A 26,731-nucleotide genomic window follows, 5' to 3' on the forward strand; every position below is an offset into this window, starting at 1 on the left:
TCAAGATTTTGGAGGAATTTTTTAAGAATTTTCAAATTTTCAGATAGGAGGTTCCAGATAAGGTCAAAAACTACATACTCAGATCTTCACCAAACTTTGCAGGGACACATTGGATGTCAAGACACGTGGAAAAAACGTACAAAACAAGAGATTGTAGACATCAAGATTTTGGACGAATTTTTGAGGAATTTTCAAATTTTCAGAAATGAGGTTCCAGATAAGGTCAAAAACTACATACTCAGATCTTCACCAAACTTTGCATGGATACATTGGATGTCAAGACACGTGGGGAAAACATACAAACCAAGAGATTGGAGACATCAAGATTTTGGACGAATTTTTTAAGAATTTTCAAATTTTCATATAGGAGGTTCCATTTAAGGTCAAAAACTACATACTCAGATCTTCACCAAACTTTGCAGGGATACATTGGATGTCAAGACACGTGGAAAAAACGTACAAAACAAAAGATTGGAGACATCAAGATTTTGGACGAATTTTTTAAGAATTTTCAAATTTTCAGATGGGAGGTTCCAGATAAGGTCAAAAACGACATACTCAGATCTTCACCAAACTTTGCATGGATACATTGGATGTCAAGACACGTGGAAAAAACGTACAAAACAAGAAATTGGAGACATCAAGATTTTGGACGAATTTTTTAAGAATTTTCAAATTTTCAGAAAGGAGGTTCCGTATAAGGTCAAAAACTACATACTCAGATCTTCACCAAACTTTGCAGGGATACATTGGATGTCAAGACACGTGGAAAAAACGTATAAAACAAGAGATTGGGGTCATCAAGATTTTGGACGGATTTTTTAGGAATTTTCGAATTTTCAGATGGCAGGTTCCATATAAGGTCAAAAACTACATACTCAGATCTTCACCAAACTTTGCAGGGATACATTGGATGTCAAGACACGTGGAAAAAACGTACAAAACAAGAGATTGGAGACATCAAGATTTTGAACGAATTTTTTAAGAATTTTCAAATTTTCAGAAAGGAGGTTCCGTATAAGGTCAAAAACTACATACTCAGATCTTCACCAAACTTTGCAGGGATACATTGGATGTCAAGACACGTGGAAAAAACGTACAAAACAAGAGATTGGAGACATCAAGATTTTGAACGAATTTTTTAAGAAATTTCAAATTTTCAGATAGGAGGTTCCATATAAGGTCAAAAACTACATACTCAGATCTTCACCAAACATTGCAGGGATACATTGGATGTCAAGACACGTGGAAAAAATGTACAAAACAAGAGATTGGAGACATCAAGATTTTCGACGGATTTTTTAAGAATTTTCAAATTTTCAGATAGGAGGTTCCATATAAGGTCAAAAACTACATACTCAGATCTTCACCAAACTTAGCAGGGATACATTGGATGTCAAGACACGTGGAAAAAACATACAAGACATAGGATTGGGGACATCAAGATTTGGTGAAATTTTTTAAGAATTTTCAAATTTTCAGATAGGAGGTTCCATATAAGGTCAAAAACTACATACTCAGATCTTCACCAAACATTGCAGGGATACATTGTATGTCAAGACACGTGGAAAAAATGTACAAAACAAGAGATTGGAGACATCAAGATTTTCGACGGATTTTTTAAGAATTTTTAAATTTTCAGATGGGAGGTTCCAGATAAGGTCAAAAACGACATACTCAGATCTTCACCAAACTTTGCATGGATACATTGGATGTCAAGACACGTGGAAAAAACATACAAAACATAGGATTGGGGACATCAAGATTTTGGTGGAATTTTTTAAGAATTTTCAAATTTTCAGATAGGAGGTTCCATATAAGGTCAAAAACTACATACTCAGATCTTCACCAAACTTTGCAGGGATACATTGGATGTCAAGACACGTGGAAAAACGTACAAAACAAGAGATTGGAGACATCAAGATTTTGGACGATTTTTTTAAGAATTTTCAAATTTTCAGATAGGAGGTTCCAGATAAGGTCAAAAACGACATACTCAGATCTTCACCAAACTTTGCAGGGATACATTGGATGTCATGACACGTGGAAAAAACGTACAAAACAAGAGATTGGAGACATCAAGATTTTGGACGAATTTTTGAGGAATTTTCAAATTTTCAGAAATGAGGTGCCAGATAAGGTCAAAAACTACATACTCAGATCTTCACCAAACTTTGCAGGGATACATTGGATGTCAAGACACGTGGGAAAAACGTACAAAACAAGAGATTGGAGACATCAAGATTTTGGACGAATTTTTGAGGAATTTTCAAATTTTCAGAAATGAGGTGCCAGATAAGGTCAAAAACTACATACTCAGATCTTCACCAAACTTTGCAGGGATACATTGGATGTCAAGACACGTGGAAAAAACGTACAAAACAAGAGATTGGAGACATCAAGATCTTGGACGAATTTTTTAAAAATTTTCAAATTTTCAGATAGGAGGTTCCAGATAAGGTCTAAAACTACATACTCAGATCTTCACCAAACTTTGCAGGGATACATTGGATGTCAAGACACGTGGAAAAAACATACAAAACATAGGATTGGGGGTATCAAGATTTTGGTCAAATTTTTTAAGAATTTTCAAATTTTCAGATAGGAGGTTCCATATAAGGTTAAAAACTACATACTCAGATCTTCACCAAACGTTGCAGGTATACTTTGCATGTCAAGACACGTGGAAAAAACGAACAAAACAAGAGATTGGAGACATCAAGATTTTCGACAAATTTTTTAAGAATTTTCAAATTTTCAGATGGGAGGTTGCAGATAAGGTCAAAAACGACATACTCAGATCTTCACCAAACTTTGCATGGATACATTGGATGTCAAGACACGTGGAAAAAACGTACAAAACAAGAAATTGGAGACATCAAGATTTTGGACGAATTTTTTAAGAATTTTCAAATTTTCAGAAAGGAGGTTCCGTATAAGGTCAAAAACTACATACTCAGATCTTCACCAAACTTTGCAGGGATACATTGGATGTCAAGACACGTGGAAAAAACGTATAAAACAAGAGATTGGGTTCATCAAGATTTTGGACGGATTTTTTAGGAATTTTCGAATTTTCAGATGGGAGGTTCCAGATAAGGTCAAAAACTACATACTCAGATCTTCACCAAACTTTGCAGGGATACATTGGATGTCAAGACACGTGGAAAAAACGAACAAAACAAGAGATTGGAGACATCAAGATTTTGGACGAATTTTTGAAGAATTTTCAAATTTTCAGATAGGAGGTTCCAGATAAGGTCAAAAACTACATACTCAGATCTTCACCAAACGTTGCAGGGATACTTTGCATGTCAGGACACGTGGAAAAAACGTACAAAACAAGACATTGGAGACATCAAGATTTTCGACAAATTTTTTAAGAATTTTCAAATTTTCAGATGGGAGGTTCCAGATAAGGTCAAACACGACATACTCAGATCTTCACCAAACTTTGCATGGATACATTGGATGTCAAGACACGTGGGAAAAACGTACAAAACAAGAAATTGGAGACATCAAGTTTTTGGACGAATTTTTTAAGAATTTTCAAATTTTCAGAAAGGAGGTTCCGTATAAGGTCAAAAACTACATACTCAGATCTTCACCAAACTTTGCAGGGATACATTGGATGTCAAGACACGTGGAAAAAACGTACAAAACAAGAGATTGGAGACATCAAGATTTTGAACGAATTTTTTAAGAATTTTCAAATTTTCACATAGGAGGTTCCATATAAGGTCAAAAACTACATACTCAGATCTTCACCAAACATTGCAGGGATACATTGGATGTCAAGACACGTGGAAAAAACGTACAAAACAAGAGATTGGAGACATCATGATTTTCGACGGATTTTTTAAGAATTTTCAAATTTTCAGATAGGAGGTTCCATATAAGGTCAAAAACTACATACTCAGATCTTCACCAAACTTAGCAGGGATACATTGGATGTCAAGACACGTGGAAAAAACATACAAGACATAGGATTGGGGACATCAAGATTTGGTCAAATTTTTTAAGAATTTTCAAATTTTCAGATAGGAGGTTCCATATAAGGTCAAAAACTACATCCTCAGATCTTCACCAAACATTGCAGGGATACATTGTATGTCAAGACACGTGGAAAAAATGTACAAAACAAGAGATTGGAGACATCAAGATTTTCGACGGATTTTTTAAGAATTTTTAAATTTTCAGATGGGAGGTTCCAGATAAGGTCAAAAACGACATACTCAGATCTTCACCAAACTTTGCATGGATACATTGGATGTCAAGACACGTGGAAAAAACATACAAAACATTGGATTGGGGACATCAAGATTTTGGTCGAATTTTTTAAGAATTTTCAAATTTTCAGATAGGAGGTTACATATAAGGTCAAAAACTACATACTCAGATCTTCACCAAACTTTGCAGGGATACATTGGATGTCAAGACACGTGGAAAAAACGTACAAAACAAGAGATTGGAGACATCAAGATTTTGGACGAATTTTTGAGGAATTTTCAAATTTTCAGAAATGAGGTGCCAGATAAGGTCAAAAACTACATACTCAGATCTTCACCAAATTTTGCAGGGATACATTGGATGTCAAGACACGTGGGAAAAACGTACAAAACAAAAGATTGGAGACATCAAGATTTTGGACGAATTTTTGAGGAATTTTCAAATTTTCTGAAATGAGGTGCCAGATAAGGTCAAAAACTACATACTCAGATCTTCACCAAACTTTGCAGGGATACATTGGATGTCAAGACACGTGGAAAAAACGTACAAAACAAGAGATTGGAGACATCAAGATTTTGGACGAATTTTTTAAGAATTTTCAAATTTTCAGATAGGAGGTTCCAGATGAGGTCAAAAACTACATACTCAGATCTTCACCAAACTTTGCAGGAACACTTTGCATGTCAAGACACGTGGAAAAAACGTACAAAACAAGAGATCGGAGACATCAAGATTTTGACGAATTTTTTAAGAATTTTCAAATTTTCAGATAGGAGGTTCCAGATAAGGTCAAAAACGACATACTCAGATCTTCACCAAACTTTGCAGGGATACATTTGATGTCAAGACACGTGGAAAAAACGTACAAAACAAGAGATTGGAGACATCAAGATTTTGGACGAATTTTTTAAGGATTTTCAAATTTTCAGAAAGGATGTTCCAGATAAGGTCAAAAACGACATACTCAGATCTTCACCAAACTTTGCAGGGATACAATGGAGGACGAGACACGTGGAAAAAACATACAAAACAAGAGATTGGAGACAAGATTTTGGACGAATTATTTAAAAATTTTCAATTTTTCAGATAGGAGGTTCCAGATAAGGTCAAAAACTACATACTCAGATCTTCACCAAACTTTGCAGGGATACATTGGATATCAAGACACGTGGAAAAAACGTACAAAACAAGAGATTGGGGTCATCAATATTTTGGACGGATTTTTTAGGAATTTTCAAATTTTCAGATGGGAGGTTCCAGATAAGGTCAAAAACTACATACTCAGATCTTCACCAAACTTTGCAGGGATACATTGGATGTCAAGACACGTGGAAAAAACGTACAAAACAGAAGATTGGAGACATCAAGATTTTGAACGAATTTTTAAAGAATTTTCAAATTTTCAGATAGGAGGTTCCATTAAGGTCAAAAACTACATACTCAGATCTTCACCAATCTTTGCATGGATACATTGGATGTCAAGACACGTGGAAAAAACATACAAAACATAGGATTGGGGACATCAAGATTTTGGTCGAATTTTTTAAGAATTTTCAAATTTTCAGATAGGAGGTTCCATATAAGGTCAAAAACTACATACTCAGATCTTCACCAAACTTTGCAGGGATACATTGGATGTCAAGACACGTGGAAAAAACATACAAGACCTAGGATTGGGGACATCAAGATTTTGGTCAAATTTTTTAAGAATTTTCAAATTTTCAGGTTCCATATAAGGTCAAAAACTACATACTCAGATCTTCACCAAACTTTGCAGGAATACATTGGATGTTAAGACACGTGGAAAAAACGTACAAAACAAGAGATTGGAGACATCAAGGTTTTGGACGAATTTTTTAAGAATTTTCAAATTTTCAGATAGGAGGTTCCAAATAAGGTCAAAAACTACATACTCAGATCTTCACCAAACGTTGCAGGGATACTTTGCATGTCAAGACACGTGGAAAAAACGTACAAAACAAGAGATTGGAGACATCAAGATTTTCGACGAATTTTTTAAGAATTTTCAAATTTTCAGATGGGAGGTTCCAGATAAGGTCAAAAACGACATACTCAGATCTTCACCAAACTTTGCATGGATACATTGGATGTCAAGACACGTGGAAAAAACGTACAAAACAAGAAATTGGAGACATCAAGATTTTGGACGAATTTTTTAACAATTTTCAAATTTTCAGAAAGGAGGTTCCGTATAAGGTCAAAAACTACATACTCAGATCTTCACCAAACTTTGCAGGGATACATTGGATGTCAAGACACGTGGAAAAAACGTACAAAACATGAGATTGGGGTCATCAAGATTTTGGACGGATTTTTTAGGAATTTTCAAATTTTCAGATGGGAGGTTCCAGATAAGGTCAAAAACTACATACTCAGATCTTCACCAAACTTTGCAGTGATACATTGGATGTCAAGACACGTGGAAAAAACGTACAAAACAAGAGATTGGAGACATCAAGATTTTGAACGAATTTTTTAAGAATTTTCAAATTTTCAGATAGGAGGTTCCATATAAGGTCAAAAACTACATACTCAGATCTTCACCAAACTTTGCATGGATACATTGGATGTCAAGACACGTGGAAAAAACATACAAAACATAGGATTGGGGACATCAAGATTTTGGTCGAATTTTTTTAGAATTTTCAAATTTTCAGATAGGAGGTTCCATATAGGGTCAAAAACTACATACTCAGATCTTCACCAAACTTTGCAGGGATACATTGGATGTCAAGACACGTGAAAAAAACGTACAAACCAAGAGATTGGAGACATCAAGATTTTGGACGAATTTTTTAAGAATTTTCAAATTTTCAGAAAGGAGGTTCCATATAAGGTCAAAAACTACATACTCAGATCTTCACCAAACTATGCAGGGATACATTGGATGTCAAGACACGTGGAAAAAACGTACAAAACAAGAGATTGGAGACATCAAGATTTTGGACGAATTTTTTAAGAATTTTTAAATTTTCAGATAGGAGGTTCCAGATAAGGTCAAAAACTACATACTCAGATCTTCACCAAACTTTGCAGGGACACATTGGATGTCAAGACACGTGGAAAAAACGTACAAAACAAGAGATTGGAGACATCAAGATTTTGGACGAATTTTTGAGGAATTTTCAAATTTTCATAAATGAGGTTCCAGATAAGGTCAAAAACTACATACTCAGATCTTCACCAAACTTTGCAGGGATACATTGGATGTCAAGACACGTGGGGAAAACATACAAACCAAGAGATTGGATACATCAAGATTTTGGACGAATTTTTTAAGAATTTTCAAATTTTCAGATAGGAGGTTTCATTTAAGGTCAAAAACTACATACTCAGATCTTCACCAAACTTTGCAGGGATATATTGGATGTCAAGACACGTGGAAAAAACGTACAAAACAAGAGATTGGAGACATCAAGATTTTGGACGAATTTTTTAAGAATTTTCAAATTTTCAGAAAGGATGTTCCAGATAAGGTCAAAAACGACATACTCCGATCTTAACCAAACTTTGCAGGGATACATTGGATGTCAAGACACGTGGAAAAAACATACAAGACATAGGATTGGGGACATCAAGATTTTGGTCAAATTTTTTAAGAATTTTCAAATTTTCAGATAGGATGTTCCATATAAGGTCAAAAACTACATACTCAGATCTTCACCAAACATTGCAGGGATACATTGGATGTCAAGACACGTGGAAAAACGTACAAAACAAGAGATTTGAGACATCAAGATTTCGGACGAATTTTTTAAGAATTTTCAAATTTTCAGATAGGAGGTTCCAGATAAGGTCAAAAACTACATACTCAGATCTTCACCAAACTTTGCAAGGATACATTGGATGTCAAGACACGCGGGAAAAACATACAAAACATAGGATTGGGGACATCAAGATTTTGGTCAAATTTTTTAAGAATTTTCTAATTTTCAGATAGGAGGTTCCATATAAGGTCAAAAACTACATACTCAGATCTTCACCAAACTATGCAGGGATACATTGGATGTCAAGACACGTGGAAAAAACGTACAAAACAAGAGATTGGAGACATCAAGATTTTGGACGATTTTTTTAAGAATTTTCAAATTTTCAGATAGGAGGTTCCAGATAAGGTCAAAAACTACATACTCAGATCTTCACCAAACTTTGCAGGGACACATTGGATGTCAAGACACGTGGAAAAAACGTACAAAACAAGAGATTGGAGACATCAAGATTTTGGACGAATTTTTGAGGAATTTTCAAATTCTCAGAAATGAGGTTCCAGATAAGGTCAAAAACTACATACTCAGATCTTCACCAAACTTTGCAGGGATACATTGGATGTCAAGACACGTGGGGAAAACATACAAACCAAGAGATTGGAGACATCAAGATTTTGGACGAATTTTTTAAGAATTTTCAAATTTTCAGATAGGAGGTTCCATATAAGGTCAAAAACTACATACTCAGATCTTCACCAAACTTTGCAGGGATACATTGGATGTCAAGACACGTGGAAAAAACGTACAAAACAAGAGATTGGAGACATCAAGATTTTGGACGAATTTTTTAAGAATTTTCAAATTTTCAGAAAGGATGTTCCAGATAAGGTCAAAAACGACATACTCAGATCTTCACCAAACTTTGCAGGGATACATTGGATGTCAAGACACGTGGAAAAAACATACAAAACATAGGATTGGGGACATCAAGATTTTGGTCAAATTTTTTAAGAATTTTCAAATTTTCAGATAGGAGGTTCCATATAAGGTCAAAAACTACATACTCAGATCTTCACCAAACATTGCAGGGATACATTGGATGTCAAGACACGTGGAAAAACGTACAAAACAAGAGATTGGAGACATGAAGATTTCGGACGAATTTTTTAAGAATTTTCAAATTTGCAGATGGGAGGTTCCAGATAAGGTCAAAAACGACATACTCAGATCTTCACCAAACTTTGCATGGATACATTGGATGTCAAGACACGTGGAAAAAACATACAAAACATAGAATTGAGGACATCAAGATTTTTGGTCGAATTTTTTAAGAATTTTCAAATTTTCAGATAGGAGGTTCCAGATAAGGTCAAAAACTACATACTCAGATCTTCACCAAACGTTGCAGGGATACTATGAATGTCAAGACACGTGGAAAAAACGTACAAAACAAGACATTGGAGACATCAAGATTTTCGACGAATTTTTTAAGAATTTTCAAATTTTCAGATGGGAGGTTCCAGATAAGGTCAAAAACGACATACTCAGATCTTCACCAAACTTTGCATGGATACATTGGATGTCAAGACACGTGGAAAAAACATACAAAACATAGGATTGGGGACATCAAGATTTTGGTCGAATTTTTTAAGAATTTTCAAATTTTCAGATAGGAGGTTCCATATAAGGTCAAAAACTACATACTCAGATCTTCACCAAACTTTGCAGGGATACATTGGATGTCAAGACACGTGGAAAAAACGTACAAAACAAGAGATTGGAGACATCAAGATTTTGGAAGAATTTTTTAAGAATTTTCAAATTTTCAGATAGGAGGTTCCAGATAAGGTCAAAAACGACATACTCAGATCTTCACCAAACTTTGCAGGGATACATTGGATGTCAAGACACGTGAAAAAAACATACAAGACATAGGATTGGGGACATCAAGATTTTGGTCGAATTTTTTAAGAATTTTCAAATTTTCAGATAGGAGGTTCCATATAAGTTCAAAAACTGCATACTCAGATCTTCACCAAACTATGCAGGGATACATTGGATGTCAAGACACGTGGAAAAAACGTACAAAACAAGAGATTGGAGACATCAAGATTTTGGAAGAATTTTTTAAGAATTTTCAAATTTTCAGATAGGAGGTTCCAGATAAGGTCAAAAACTACATACTCAGATCTTCACCAAACTTTGCAGGGATACATTGGATTGTCGAGACACGTGGGGAAAACATACAAACCAAGAGATTGGAGACATCAAGATTTTGGACGAATTTTTTAAGAATTTTCAAATTTTCAGATAGGAGGTTCCATTTAAGGTCAAAAACTACATACTCAGATCTTCACCAAACTTTGCAGGGATACATTGGATGTCAAGACACGTGGAAAAAACGTACAAAACAAAAGATTGGAGACATCAAGATTTTGGACGAATTTTTTAAGAATTTTCAAATTTTCAGATAGGAGGTTCCATATAAGGTCAAAAACTACATACTCAGATCTACACCAAACATTGCAGGGATACATTGGAGGTCAAGACACGTGGAAAAAACGTACAAAACAAGAGATTGGAGACATCAAGATTTTGGACGAATTTTTTAAAAATTTTCAAATTTTCAGATAGGAGGTTCCAGATAAGGTCTAAAACTACATACTCAGATCTTCACCAAACTTCGCAGGGATACATTGGATGTCAAGACACGTGGAAAAAACATACAAAACATAGGATTGGGGATATCAAGATTTTGGTCAAATTTTTTAAGAATTTTCAAATTTTCAGATAGGAGGTTCCATATAAGGTCAAAAACTACATACTCAGATTTTCACCAAACGTTGCAGGGATACTTTGCATGTCAAGACACGTGGAAAAAACGTACAAAACAAGAGATTGGAGACATCAAGATTTTCGACAAATTTTTTAAGAATTTTCAAATTTTCAGATGGGAGGTTCCAGATAAGGTCAAAAACGACATACTCAGATCTTCACCAAACTTTGCATGGATACATTGGATGTCAAGACACGTGGAAAAAACGTACAAAACAAGAAATTAGAGATATCAAGATTTTGGACGAATTTTTTAAGAATTTTCAAATTTTCAGAAAGGAGGTTCCGTATAAGGTCAAAAACTACATACTCAGATCTTCACCAAACTTTGCAGGGATACATTGGATGTCAAGACACGTGGAAAAAACGTATAAAACAAGAGATTGGGTTCATCAAGATTTTGGACGGATTTTTTAGGAATTTTCGAATTTTCAGATGGGAGGTTCCAGATAAGGTCAAAAACTACATACTCAGATCTTCACCAAACTTTGCAGGGATACATTGGATGTCAAGACACGTGGAAAAAACGAACAAAACAAGAGATTGGAGACATCAAGATTTTGGACGAATTTTTGAAGAATTTTCAAATTTTCAGATAGGAGGTTCCAGATAAGGTCAAAAACTACATACTCAGATCTTCACCAAACGTTGCAGGGATACTTTGCATGTCAAGACAGGTGGAAAGAATGTACAAAACAAGACATTGGAGACATCAAGATTTTCGACGAATTTTTTAAGAATATTCAAATTTTCAGATGGGAGGTTCCAGATAAGGTCAAAAACGACATACTCAGATCTTCACCAAACTTTGCATGGATACATTGGATGTCAAGACACGTGGGAAAAACGTACAAAACAAGAAATTGGAGACATCAAGATTTTGGACGAATTTTTTAAGAATTTTCAAATTTTCAGATAGGAGGTTCCGTATAAGGTCAAAAACTACATACTCAGATCTTCACCAAACTTTGCAGGGATACATTGGATGTCAAGACACGTGGGGAAAACGTACAAAACAAGAGATTGGAGACATCAAGATTTTGAACGAATTTTTTAAGAATTTTCAAATTTTCAGATAGGAGGTTCCATATAAGGTCAAAAACTACATACTCAGATCTTCACCAAACTTTGCAGGGATACATTGGATGTCAAGACACGTGGAAAAAACGTACAAAACAAGAGATTGGAGACATCAAGATTTTGGACGAATTTTTTAAGAATTTTCAAATTTTCAGATAGGAGGTTCCAGATAAGGTCAAAAACGACATACTCAGATCTTCACCAAACTTTGCAGGGATACATTGGATGTCAAGACACGTGAAAAAAACATACAAGACATAGGATTGGGGACATCAAGATTTTGGTCGAATTTTTTAAGAATTTTCAAATTTTCAGATAGGAGGTTGCATATAAGGTCAAAAACTGCATACTCAGATCTTCACCAAACTATGCAGGGATACATTGGATGTCAAGACACGTGGAAAAAACGTACAAAACAAGAGATTGGAGACATCAAGATTTTGGAAGAATTTTTTAAGAATTTTCAAATTTTCAGATAGGAGGTTCCAGATAAGGTCAAAAACTACATACTCAGATCTTCACCAAACTTTGCAGGGATACATTGGATTGTCAAGACACGTGGGGAAAACATACAAACCAAGAGATTGGAGACATCAAGATTTTGGACGAATTTTTTAAGAATTTTCAAATTTTCAGATAGGAGGTTCCATTTAAGGTCAAAAACTACATACTCAGATCTTCACCAAACTTTGCAGGGATACATTGGATGTCAAGACACGTGGAAAAAACGTACAAAACAAAAGATTGGAGACATCAAGATTTTGGACGAATTTTTTAAGAATTTTCAAATTTTCAGATAGGAGGTTCCATATAAGGTCAAAAACTACATACTCAGATCTACACCAAACATTGCAGGGATACATTGGAGGTCAAGACACGTGGAAAAAACGTACAAAACAAGAGATTGGAGACATCAAGATTTTGGACGAATTTTTTAAAAATTTTCAAATTTTCAGATAGGAGGTTCCAGATAAGGTCTAAAACTACATACTCAGATCTTCACCAAACTTTGCAGGGATACATTGGATGTCAAGACACGTGGAAAAAACATACAAAACATAGGATTGGGGATATCAAGATTTTGGTCAAATTTTTTAAGAATTTTCAAATTTTCAGATAGGAGGTTCCATATAAGGTCAAAAACTACATACTCAGATTTTCACCAAACGTTGCAGGGATACTTTGCATGTCAAGACACGTGGAAAAAACGTACAAAACAAGAGATTGGAGACATCAAGATTTTCGACAAATTTTTTAAGAATTTTCAAATTTTCAGATGGGAGGTTCCAGATAAGGTCAAAAACGACATACTCAGATCTTCACCAAACTTTGCATGGATACATTGGATGTCAAGACACGTGGAAAAAACGTACAAAACAAGAAATTAGAGATATCAAGATTTTGGACGAATTTTTTAAGAATTTTCAAATTTTCAGAAAGGAGGTTCCGTATAAGGTCAAAAACTACATACTCAGATCTTCACCAAACTTTGCAGGGATACATTGGATGTCAAGACACGTGGAAAAAACGTATAAAACAAGAGATTGGGTTCATCAAGATTTTGGACGGATTTTTTAGGAATTTTCGAATTTTCAGATGGGAGGTTCCAGATAAGGTCAAAAACTACATACTCAGATCTTCACCAAACTTTGCAGGGATACATTGGATGTCAAGACACGTGGAAAAAACGAACAAAACAAGAGATTGGAGACATCAAGATTTTGGACGAATTTTTGAAGAATTTTCAAATTTTCAGATAGGAGGTTCCAGATAAGGTCAAAAACTACATACTCAGATCTTCACCAAACGTTGCAGGGATACTTTGCATGTCAAGACACGTGGAAAAAACGTACAAAACAAGACATTGGAGACATCAAGATTTTCGACGAATTTTTTAAGAATTTTCAAATTTTCAGATGGGAGGTTCCAGATAAGGTCAAAAACGACATACTCAGATCTTCACCAAACTTTGCATGGATACATTGGATGTCAAGACACGTGGGAAAAACGTACAAAACAAGAAATTGGAGACATCAAGATTTTGGACGAATTTTTTAAGAATTTTCAAATTTTCAGAAAGGAGGTTCCGTATAAGGTCAAAAACTACATACTCAGATCTTCACCAAACTTAGCAGGGATACATTGGATGTCAAGACACGTGGAAAAAACGTACAAAACAAGAGATTGGAGACATCAAGATTTTGAACGAATTTTTTAAGAATTTTCAAATTTTCAGATAGGAGGTTCCATATAAGGTCAAAAACTACATACTCAGATCTTCACCAAACTTTGCAGGGATACATTGGATGTCAAGACACGTGGAAAAAACGTACAAAACAAGAGATTGGAGACATCAAGATTTTGGACGAATTTTTTAAGAATTTTCAAATTTTCAGAAAGGATGTTCCAGATAAGGTCAAAAACGACATACTCAGATCTTCACCAAACTTTGCAGGGATACATTGGATGTCAAGACACGTGGAAAAAACATACAAAACATAGGATTGGGGACATCAAGATTTTGGTCGAATTTTTTAAGAATTTTCAAATTTTCAGATAGGAGGTTCCAGATAAGGTCAAAAACGACATACTCAGATCTTCACCAAACGTTGCAGGGATACTTTGCATGTCAAGACACGTGGAAAAAACGTACAAAACAAGACATTGGAGACATCAAGATTTTCGACGAATTTTTTAAGAATTTTCAAATTTTCAGATGGGAGGTTCCAGATAAGGTCAAAAACGACATACTCAGATCTTCACCAAACTTTGCATGGATACATTGGATGTCAAGACACGTGGAAAAAACATACAAAACATAGGATTGGGGACATCAAGATTTTGGTCGAATTTTTTAAGAATTTTCAAATTTTCAGATAGGAGGTTCCATATAAGGTCAAAAACTACATACTCAGATCTTCACCAAACTTTGCAGGGATACATTGGATGTCAAGACACGTGGAAAAAACGTACAAAACAAGAGATTGGAGACATCAAGATTTTGGACGAATTTTTTAAGAATTTTCAAATTTTCAGATAGGAGGTTCCAGATAAGGTCAAAAACGACATACTCAGATCTTCACCAAACTTTGCAGGGATACATTGGATGTCAAGACACGTGAAAAAAACATACAAGACATAGGATTGGGGACATCAAGATTTTGGTCGAATTTTTTAAGAATTTTCAAATTTTCAGATAGGAGGTTCCATATAAGGTCAAAAACTGCATACTCAGATCTTCACCAAACTATGCAGGGATACATTGGATGTCAAGACACGTGGAAAAAACGTACAAAACAAGAGATTGGAGACATCAAGATTTTGGAAGAATTTTTTAAGAATTTTCAAATTTTCAGATAGGAGGTTCCAGATAAGGTCAAAAACTACATACTCAGATCTTCACCAAACTTTGCAGGGACACATTGGATGTCAAGACACGTGGAAAAAACGTACAAAACAAGAGATTGGAGACATCAAGATTTTGGACGAATTTTTGAGGAATTTTCAAATTTTCAGAAATGAGGTTCCAGATAAGGTCAAAAACTACATACTCAGATCTTCACCAAACTTTGCAGGGATACATTGGATGTCAAGACACGTGGGGAAAACATACAAACCAAGAGATTGGAGACATCAAGATTTTGGACGAATTTTTTAAGAATTTTCAAATTTTCAGATAGGAGGTTCCATTTAAGGTCAAAAACTACATACTCAGATCTTCACCAAACTTTGCAGGGATACATTGGATGTCAAGACACGTGGAAAAAACGTACAAAACAAAAGATTGGAGACATCAAGATTTTGGACGAATTTTTTAAGAATTTTCAAATTTTCAGATAGGAGGTTCCATATAAGGTCATAAACTACATACTCAGATCTACACCAAACATTGCAGGGATACATTGGAGGTCAAGACACGTGGAAAAAACGTACAAAACAAGAGATTGGAGACATCAAGATTTTGGACGAATTTTTTAAAAATTTTCAAATTTTCAGATAGGAGGTTCCAGATAAGGTCTAAAACTACATACTCAGATCTTCACCAAACTTTGCAGGGATACATTGGATGTCAAGACACGTGGAAAAAACATACAAAACATAGGATTGGGGATATCAAGATTTTGGTCAAATTTTTTAAGAATTTTCAAATTTTCAGATAGGAGGTTCCATATAAGGTCAAAAACTACATACTCAGATTTTCACCAAACGTTGCAGGGATACTTTGCATGTCAAGACACGTGGAAAAAACGTACAAAACAAGAGATTGGAGACATCAAGATTTTCGACAAATTTTTTAAGAATTTTCAAATTTTCAGATGGGAGGTTCCAGATAAGGTCAAAAACGACATACTCAGATCTTCACCAAACTTTGCATGGATACATTGGATGTCAAGACACGTGGAAAAAACGTAGAAAACAAAAAATTAGAGATATCAAGATTTTGGACGAATTTTTTAAGAATTTTCAAATTTTCAGAAAGGAGGTTCCGTATAAGGTCAAAAACTACATACTCAGATCTTCACCAAACTTTGCAGGGATACATTGGATGTCAAGACACGTGGAAAAAACGTATAAAACAAGAGATTGGGTTCATCAAGATTTTGGACGGATTTTTTAGGAATTTTCGAATTTTCAGATGGGAGGTTCCAGATAAGGTCAAAAACTACATACTCAGATCTTCACCAAACTTTGCAGGTATACATTGGATGTCAAGACACGTGGAAAAAACGAACAAAACAAGAGATTGGAGACATCAAGATTTTGGACGAATTTTTGAAGAATTTTCAAATTTTCAGATAGGAGGTTCCAGATAAGGTCAAAAACTACATACTCAGATCTTCACCAAACGTTGCAGGGATACTTTGCATGTCAAGACACGTGGAAAAAACGTACAAAACAAGACATTGGAGACATCAAGATTTTCGACGAATTTTTTAAGAATTTTCAAATTTTCAGATGGGAGGTTCCAGATAAGGTCAAAAACGACATACTCAGATCTTCACCAAACTTTGCATGGATACATTGGATGTCAAGACACGTGGGAAAAACGTACAAAACAAGAAATTGGAGACATCAAGATTTTGGACGAATTTTTTAAGAATTTTCAAATTTTCAGAAAGGAGGTTCCGTATAAGGTCAAAAACTACATACTCAGATCTTCACCAAACTTTGCAGGGATACATTGGATGTCAAGACACGTGGAAAAAACGTACAAAACAAGAGATTGGAGACATCAAGATTTTGAACGAATTTTTTAAGAATTTTCAAATTTTCAGATAGGAGGTTCCATATAAGGTCAATAAACTACATACTCAGATCTTCACCAAACATTGCAGGGATACATTGGATGTCAAGACACGTGGAAAAAATGTACAAAACAAGAGATTGGAGACGTCAAGATTTTCGACGGATTTTTTAAGAATTTTCAAATTTTCAGATAGGAGGTTCCATATAAGGTCAAAAACTACATACTCAGATCTTCACCAAACTTAGCAGGGATACATTGGATGTCAAGACACGTGGAAAAAACATACAAGACATAGGATTGGGGACATCAAGATTTGGTCAAATTTTTTAAGAATTTTCAAATTTTCAGATTGGAGGTTCCATATAAGGTCAAAAACTACATCCTCAGATCTTCACCAAACATTGCAGGGATACATTGTATGTCAAGACACGTGGAAAAAATGTACAAAACAAGAGATTGGAGACATCAAGATTTTCGACGGATTTTTTAAGAATTTTTAAATTTTCAGATGGGAGGTTCCAGATAAGGTCAAAAACGACATACTCAGATCTTCACCAAACTTTGCATGGATACATTGGATGTCAAGACACGTGGAAAAAACATACAAAACATTGGATTGGGGAAATCAAGATTTTGGTCGAATTTTTTAAGAATTTTCAAATTTTCAGATAGGAGGTTCCATATAAGGTCAAAAACTACATACTCAGATCTACACCAAACATTGCAGGGATACATTGGAGGTCAAGACACGTGGAAAAAACGTACAAAACAAGAGATTGGAGACATCAAGATTTTGGACGAATTTTTTAAAAATTTTCAAATTTTCAGATAGGAGGTTCCAGATAAGGTCTAAAACTACATACTCAGATCTTCACCAAACTTTGCAGGGATACATTGGATGTCAAGACACGTGGAAAAAACATACAAAACATAGGATTGGGGATATCAAGATTTTGGTCAAATTTTTTAAGAATTTTCAAATTTTCAGATAGGAGGTTCCATATAAGGTCAAAAACTACATACTCAGATTTTCACCAAACGTTGCAGGGATACTTTGCATGTCAAGACACGTTGAAAAAACGTACAAAACAAGAGATTGGAGACATCAAGATTTTCGACAAATTTTTTAAGAATTTTCAAATTTTCAGATGGGAGGTTCCAGATAAGGTCAAAAACGACATACTCAGATCTTCACCAAACTTTGCATGGATACATTGGATGTCAAGACACGTGGAAAAAACGTACAAAACAAGATATTAGAGATATCAAGATTTTGGACGAATTTTTTAAGAATTTTCAAATTTTCAGAAAGGAGGTTCCGTATAAGGTCAAAAACTACATACTCAGATCTTCACCAAACTTTGCAGGGATACATTGGATGTCAAGACACGTGGAAAAAACGTATAAAACAAGAGATTGGGTTCATCAAGATTTTGGACGGATTTTTTAGGAATTTTCGAATTTTCAGATGGGAGGTTCCAGATAAGGTCAAAAACTACATACTCAGATCTTCACCAAACTTTGCAGGGATACATTGGATGTCAAGACACGTGGAAAAAACGAACAAAACAAGAGATTGGAGACATCAAGATTTTGGACGAATTTTTTAAGAATTTTCAAATTTTCAGATAGGAGGTTCCAGATGAGGTCAAAAACTACATACTCAGATCTTCACCAAACTTTGCAGGAACACTTTGCATGTCAAGACACGTGGAAAAAATGTACAAAACAAGAGATCGGAGACATCAAGATTTTGACGAATTTTTTAAGAATTTTCAAATTTCCAGATAGGAGGTTCCAGATAAAGACAAAAACGACATACTCAGATCTTCACCAAACTTTGCAGGGATACATTGGATGTCAAGACACGTGGAAAAAACGTACAAAACAAGAGATTGGAGACATCAAGATTTTGGACGAATTTTTTAAGAATTTTCAAATTTTCAGAAAGGATGTTCCAGATAAGGTCAAAAACGACATACTCAGATCTTCACCAAACTTTGCAGGGATACATTGGAGGTCGAGACACGTGGAAAAAACATACAAAACAAGAGATTGGAGACAACAAGATTTTGGACGAATTATTTAAAAATTTTCAATTTTTCAGATAGGAGGTTCCAGATAAGGTCAAAAACTACATACTCAGATCTTCACCAAACTTTGCAGGGATACATTGGATGTCAAGACACGTGGAAAAAACGTACAAAACAAGAGATTGGAGACATCAAGATTTTGGACGAATTTTTTAAGAATTTTCAAATTTTCAGATAGGAGGTTCCAGATAAGGTCAAAAACGACATACTCAGATCTTCACCAAACTTTGCAGGGATACATTGGATGTCAAGACACGTGAAAAAAACATACAAGACATAGGATTGGGGACATCAAGATTTTGGTCGAATTTTTTAAGAATTTTCAAATTTTCAGATAGGAGGTTGCATATAAGGTCAAAAACTGCATACTCAGATCTTCACCAAACTATGCAGGGATACATTGGATGTCAAGACACGTGGAAAAAACGTACAAAACAAGAGATTGGAGACATCAAGATTTTGGAAGAATTTTTTAAGAATTTTCAAATTTTCAGATAGGAGGTTCCAGATAAGGTCAAAAACTACATACTCAGATCTTCACCAAACTTTGCAGGGATACATTGGATTGTCAAGACACGTGGGAAAACATACAAACCAAGAGATTGGAGACATCAAGATTTTGGACGAATTTTTTAAGAATTTTCAAATTTTCAGATAGGAGGTTCCATTTAAGGTCAAAAACTACATACTCAGATCTTCACCAAACTTTGCAGGGATACATTGGATGTCAAGACACGTGGAAAAAACGTACAAAACAAAAGATTGGAGACATCAAGATTTTGGACGAATTTTTTAAGAATTTTCAAATTTTCAGATAGGAGGTTCCATATAAGGTCAAAAACTACATACTCAGATCTACACCAAACATTGCAGGGATACATTGGAGGTCAAGACACGTGGAAAAAACGTACAAAACAAGAGATTGGAGACATCAAGATTTTGGACGAATTTTTTAAAAATTTTCAAATTTTCAGATAGGAGGTTCCAGATAAGGTCTAAAACTACATACTCAGATCTTCACCAAACTTTGCAGGGATACATTGGATGTCAAGACACGTGGAAAAAACATACAAAACATAGGATTGGGGATATCAAGATTTTGGTCAAATTTTTTAAGAATTTTCAAATTTTCAGATAGGAGGTTCCATATAAGGTCAAAAACTACATACTCAGATTTTCACCAAACGTTGCAGGGATACTTTGCATGTCAAGACACGTGGAAAAAACGTACAAAACAAGAGATTGGAGACATCAAGATTTTCGACAAATTTTTTAAGAATTTTCAAATTTTCAGATGGGAGGTTCCAGATAAGGTCAAAAACGACATACTCAGATCTTCACCAAACTTTGCATGGATACATTGGATGTCAAGACACGTGGAAAAAACGTACAAAACAAGAAATTAGAGATATCAAGATTTTGGACGAATTTTTTAAGAATTTTCAAATTTTCAGAAAGGAGGTTCCGTATAAGGTCAAAAACTACATACTCAGATCTTCACCAAACTTTGCAGGGATACATTGGATGTCAAGACACGTGGAAAAAACGTATAAAACAAGAGATTGGGTTCATCAAGATTTTGGATGGATTTTTTAGGAATTTTCGAATTTTCAGATGGGAGGTTCCAGATAAGGTCAAAAACTACATACTCAGATCTTCACCAAACTTTGCAGGGATACATTGGATGTCAAGACACGTGGAAAAAACGAACAAAACAAGAGATTGGAGACATCAAGATTTTGGACGAATTTTTGAAGAATTTTCAAATTTTCAGATAGGAGGTTCCAGATAAGGTCAAAAACTACATACTCAGATCTTCACCAAACGTTGCAGGGATACTTTGCATGTCAAGACACGTGGAAAAAACGTACAAAACAAGACATTGGAGACATCAAGATTTTCGACGAATTTTTTAAGAATTTTCAAATTTTCAGATGGGAGGTTCCAGATAAGGTCAAAAACGACATACTCAGATCTTCACCAAACTTTGCATGGATACATTGGATGTCAAGACACGTGGGAAAAACGTACAAAACAAGAAATTGGAGACATCAAGATTTTGGACGAATTTTTTAAGAATTTTCAAATTTTCAGAAAGGAGGTTCCGTATAAGGTCAAAAACTACATACTCAGATCTTCACCAAACTTAGCAGGGATACATTGGATGTCAAGACACGTGGAAAAAACGTACAAAACAAGAGATTGGAGACATCAAGATTTTGAACGATTTTTTTAAGAATTTTCAAATTTTCAGATAGGAGGTTCCATATAAGGTCAAAAACTACATACTCAGATCTTCACCAAACTTTGCAGGGATACATTGGATGTCAAGACACGTGGAAAAAACGTACAAAACAAGAGATTGGAGACATCAAGATTTTGGACGAATTTTTTAAGAATTTTCAAATTTTCAGAAAGGATATTCCAGATAAGGTCAAAAACGACATACTCAGATCTTCACCAAACTTTGCAGGGATACATTGGATGTCAAGACACGTGGAAAAAACATACAAAACATAGGATTGGGGACATCAAGATTTTGGTCAAATTTTTTAAGAATTTTCAAATTTTCAGATAGGAGGTTCCATATAAGGTCAAAAACTACATACTCAGATCTTCACCAAACATTGCAGGGATACATTGGATGTCAAGACACGTGGAAAAACGTACAAAACAAGAGATTGGAGACATCAAGATTTCGGACGAATTTTTTAAGAATTTTCAAATTTTCAGATAGGAGGTTCCAGATAAGGTCAAAAACTACATACTCAGATCTTCACCAAACTTTGCAGCTACACATTGGATGTCAAGACACGTGGAAAAAACGTACAAAACAAGAGATTGGAGACATCAAGATTTTGGACGAATTTTTGAGGAATTTTCAAATTTTCAGAAATGAGGTTCCAGATAAGGTCAAAAACTACATACTCAGATCTTCACCAAACTTTGCAGGGATACATTGGATGTCAAGACACGTGGGGAAAACATACAAAACAAGAGATTGGAGACATCAAGATTTTGGACGAATTTTTTAAGAATTTTCAAATTTTCAGATAGGAGGTTCCATTTAAGGTCAAAAACTACATACTCAGATCTTCACCAAACTTTGCAGGGATACATTGGATGTCAAGACACGTGGAAAAAACGTACAAAACAAAAGATTGGAGACATCAAGATTTTGGACGAATTTTTTAAGAATTTTCAAATTTTCAGATAGGAGGTTCCATATAAGGTCATAAACTACATACTCAGATCTACACCAAACATTGCAGGGATACATTGGAGGTCAAGACACGTGGAAAAAACGTACAAAACAAGAGATTGGAGACATCAAGATTTTGGACGAATTTTTTAAAAATTTTCAAATTTTCAGATAGGAGGTTCCAGATAAGGTCTAAAACTACATACTCAGATCTTCACCAAACTTTGCAGGGATACATTGGATGTCAAGACACGTGGAAAAAACATACAAAACATAGGATTGGGGATATCAAGATTTTGGTCAAATTTTTTAAGAATTTTCAAATTTTCAGATAGGAGGTTCCATATAAGGTCAAAAACTACATACTCAGATTTTCACCAAACGTTGCAGGGATACTTTGCATGTCAAGACACGTGGAAAAAACGTACAAAACAAGAGATTGGAGACATCAAGATTTTCGACAAATTTTTTAAGAATTTTCAAATTTTCAGATGGGAGGTTCCAGATAAGGTCAAAAACGACATACTCAGATCTTCACCAAACTTTGCATGGATACATTGGATGTCAAGACACGTGGAAAAAACGTAGAAAACAAAAAATTAGAGATATCAAGATTTTGGACGAATTTTTTAAGAATTTTCAAATTTGCAGAAAGGAGGTTCCGTATAAGGTCAAAAACTACATACTCAGATCTTCACCAAACTTTGCAGGGATACATTGGATGTCAAGACACGTGGAAAAAACGTATAAAACAAGAGATTGGGTTCATCAAGATTTTGGACGGATTTTTTAGGAATTTTCGAATTTTCAGATGGGAGGTTCCAGATAAGGTCAAAAACTACATACTCAGATCTTCACCAAACTTTGCAGGTATACATTGGATGTCAAGACACGTGGAAAAAACGAACAAAACAAGAGATTGGAGACATCAATATTTTGGACGAATTTTTGAAGAATTTTCAAATTTTCAGATAGGAGGTTCCAGATAAGGTCAAAAACTACATACTCAGATCTTCACCAAACGTTGCAGGGATACTTTGCATGTCAAGACACGTGGAAAAAACGTACAAAACAAGACATTGGAGACATCAAGATTTTCGACGAATTTTTTAAGAATTTTCAAATTTTCAGATGGGAGGTTCCAGATAAGGTCAAAAACGACATACTCAGATCTTCACCAAACTTTGCATGGATACATTGGATGTCAAGACACGTGGGAAAAACGTACAAAACAAGAAATTGGAGACATCAAGATTTTGGACGAATTTTTTAAGAATTTTCAAATTTTCAGAAAGGAGGTTCCGTATAAGGTCAAAAACTACATACTCAGATCTTCACCAAACTTTGCAGGGATACATTGGATGTCAAGACACGTGGAAAAAACGTACAAAACAAGAGATTGGAGACATCAAGATTTTGAACGAATTTTTTAAGAATTTTCAAATTTTCAGATAGGAGGTTCCATATAAGGTCAATAAACTACATACTCAGATCTTCACCAAACATTGCAGGGATAAATTGGATGTCAAGACACGTGGAAAAAATGTACAAAACAAGAGATTGGAGACGTCAAGATTTTCGACGGATTTTTTAAGAATTTTCAAATTTTCAGATAGGAGGTTCCATATAAGGTCAAAAACTACATACTCAGATCTTCACCAAACTTAGCAGGGATACATTGGATGTCAAGACACGTGGAAAAAACATACAAGACATAGGATTGGGGACATCAAGATTTGGTCAAATTTTTTAAGAATTTTCAAATTTTCAGATTGGAGGTTCCATATAAGGTCAAAAACTACATACTCAGATCTACACCAAACATTGCAGGGATACATTGGAGGTCAAGACACGTGGAAAAAACGTACAAAACAAGAGATTGGAGACATCAAGATTTTGGACGAATTTTTTAAAAATTTTCAAATTTTCAGATAGGAGGTTCCAGATAAGGTCTAAAACTACATACTCAGATCTTCACCAAACTTTGCAGGGATACATTGGATGTCAAGACACGTGGAAAAAACATACAAAACATAGGATTGGGGATATCAAGATTTTGGTCAAATTTTTTAAGAATTTTCAAATTTTCAGATAGGAGGTTCCATATAAGGTCAAAAACTACATACTCAGATTTTCACCAAACGTTGCAGGGATACTTTGCATGTCAAGACACGTTGAAAAAACGTACAAAACAAGAGATTGGAGACATCAAGATTTTCGACAAATTTTTTAAGAATTTTCAAATTTTCAGATGGGAGGTTCCAGATAAGGTCAAAAACGACATACTCAGATCTTCACCAAACTTTGCATGGATACATTGGATGTCAAGACACGTGGAAAAAACGTACAAAACAAGACATTAGAGATATCAAGATTTTGGACGAATTTTTTAAGAATTTTCAAATTTTCAGAAAGGAGGTTCCGTATAAGGTCAAAAACTACATACTCAGATCTTCACCAAACTTTGCAGGGATACATTGGATGTCAAGACACGTGGAAAAAACGTATAAAACAAGAGATTGGGTTCATCAAGATTTTGGACGGATTTTTTAGGAATTTTCGAATTTTCAGATGGGAGGTTCCAGATAAGGTCAAAAACTACATACTCAGATCTTCACCAAACTTTGCAGGGATACATTGGATGTCAAGACACGTGGAAAAAACGAACAAAACAAGAGATTGGAGACATCAAGATTTTGGACGAATTTTTTAAGAATTTTCAAATTTTCAGATAGGAGGTTCCAGATGAGGTCAAAAACTACATACTCAGATCTTCACCAAACTTTGCAGGAACACTTTGCATGTCAAGACACGTGGAAAAAACGTACAAAACAAGAGATCGGAGACATCAAGATTTTGACGAATTTTTTAAGAATTTTCAAATTTCCAGATAGGAGGTTCCAGATAAAGTCAAAAACGACATACTCAGATCTTCACCAAACTTTGCAGGGATACATTGGATGTCAAGACACGTGGAAAAAACGTACAAAACAAGAGATTGGAGACATCAAGATTTTGGACGAATTTTTTAAGAATTTTCAAATTTTCAGAAAGGATGTTCCAGATAAGGTCAAAAACGACATACTCAGATCTTCACCAAACTTTGCAGGGATACATTGGAGGTCGAGACACGTGGAAAAAACATACAAAACAAGAGATTGGAGACAACAAGATTTTGGACGAATTATTTAAAAATTTTCAATTTTTCAGATAGGAGGTTCCAGATAAGGTCAAAAACTACATACTCAGATCTTCACCAAACTTTGCAGGGATACATTGGATGTCAAGACACGTGGAAAAAACGTACAAAACAAGAGATTGGAGACATCAAGATTTTGGACGAATTTTTTAAGAATTTTCAAATTTTCAGATAGGAGGTTCCAGATAAGGTCAAAAACGACATACTCAGATCTTCACCAAACTTTGCAGGGATACATTGGATGTCAAGACACGTGAAAAAAACATACAAGACATAGGATTGGGGACATCAAGATTTTGGTCGAATTTTTTAAGAATTTTCAAATTTTCAGATAGGAGGTTGCATATAAGGTCAAAAACTGCATACTCAGATCTTCACCAAACTATGCAGGGATACATTGGATGTCAAGACACGTGGAAAAAAACGTACAAAACAAGAGATTGGAGACATCAAGATTTTGGAAGAATTTTTTAAGAATTTTCAAATTTTCAGATAGGAGGTTCCAGATAAGGTCAAAAACTACATACTCAGATCTTCACCAAACTTTGCAGGGATACATTGGATTGTCAAGACACGTGGGAAAACATACAAACCAAGAGATTGGAGACATCAAGATTTTGGACGAATTTTTTAAGAATTTTCAAATTTTCAGATAGGAGGTTCCATTTAAGGTCAAAAACTACATACTCAGATCTTCACCAAACTTTGCAGGGATACATTGGATGTCAAGACACGTGGAAAAAACGTACAAAACAAAAGATTGGAGACATCAAGATTTTGGACGAATTTTTTAAGAATTTTCAAATTTTCAGATAGGAGGTTCCATATAAGGTCAAAAACTACATACTCAGATCTACACCAAACATTGCAGGGATACATTGGAGGTCAAGACACGTGGAAAAAACGTACAAAACAAGAGATTGGAGACATCAAGATTTTGGACGAATTTTTTAAAAATTTTCAAATTTTCAGATAGGAGGTTCCAGATAAGGTCTAAAACTACATACTCAGATCTTCACCAAACTTTGCAGGGATACATTGGATGTCAAGACACGTGGAAAAAACATACAAAACATAGGATTGGGGATATCAAGATTTTGGTCAAATTTTTTAAGA

The sequence above is a fragment of the Lepisma saccharinum genome, unplaced genomic scaffold, assembly GCF_977018435.1.
Source record: "Lepisma saccharinum unplaced genomic scaffold, izLepSacc3.1 HAP1_SCAFFOLD_91, whole genome shotgun sequence".
NCBI classification, from domain to species: Eukaryota; Metazoa; Arthropoda; class Insecta; order Zygentoma; family Lepismatidae; genus Lepisma; species Lepisma saccharinum.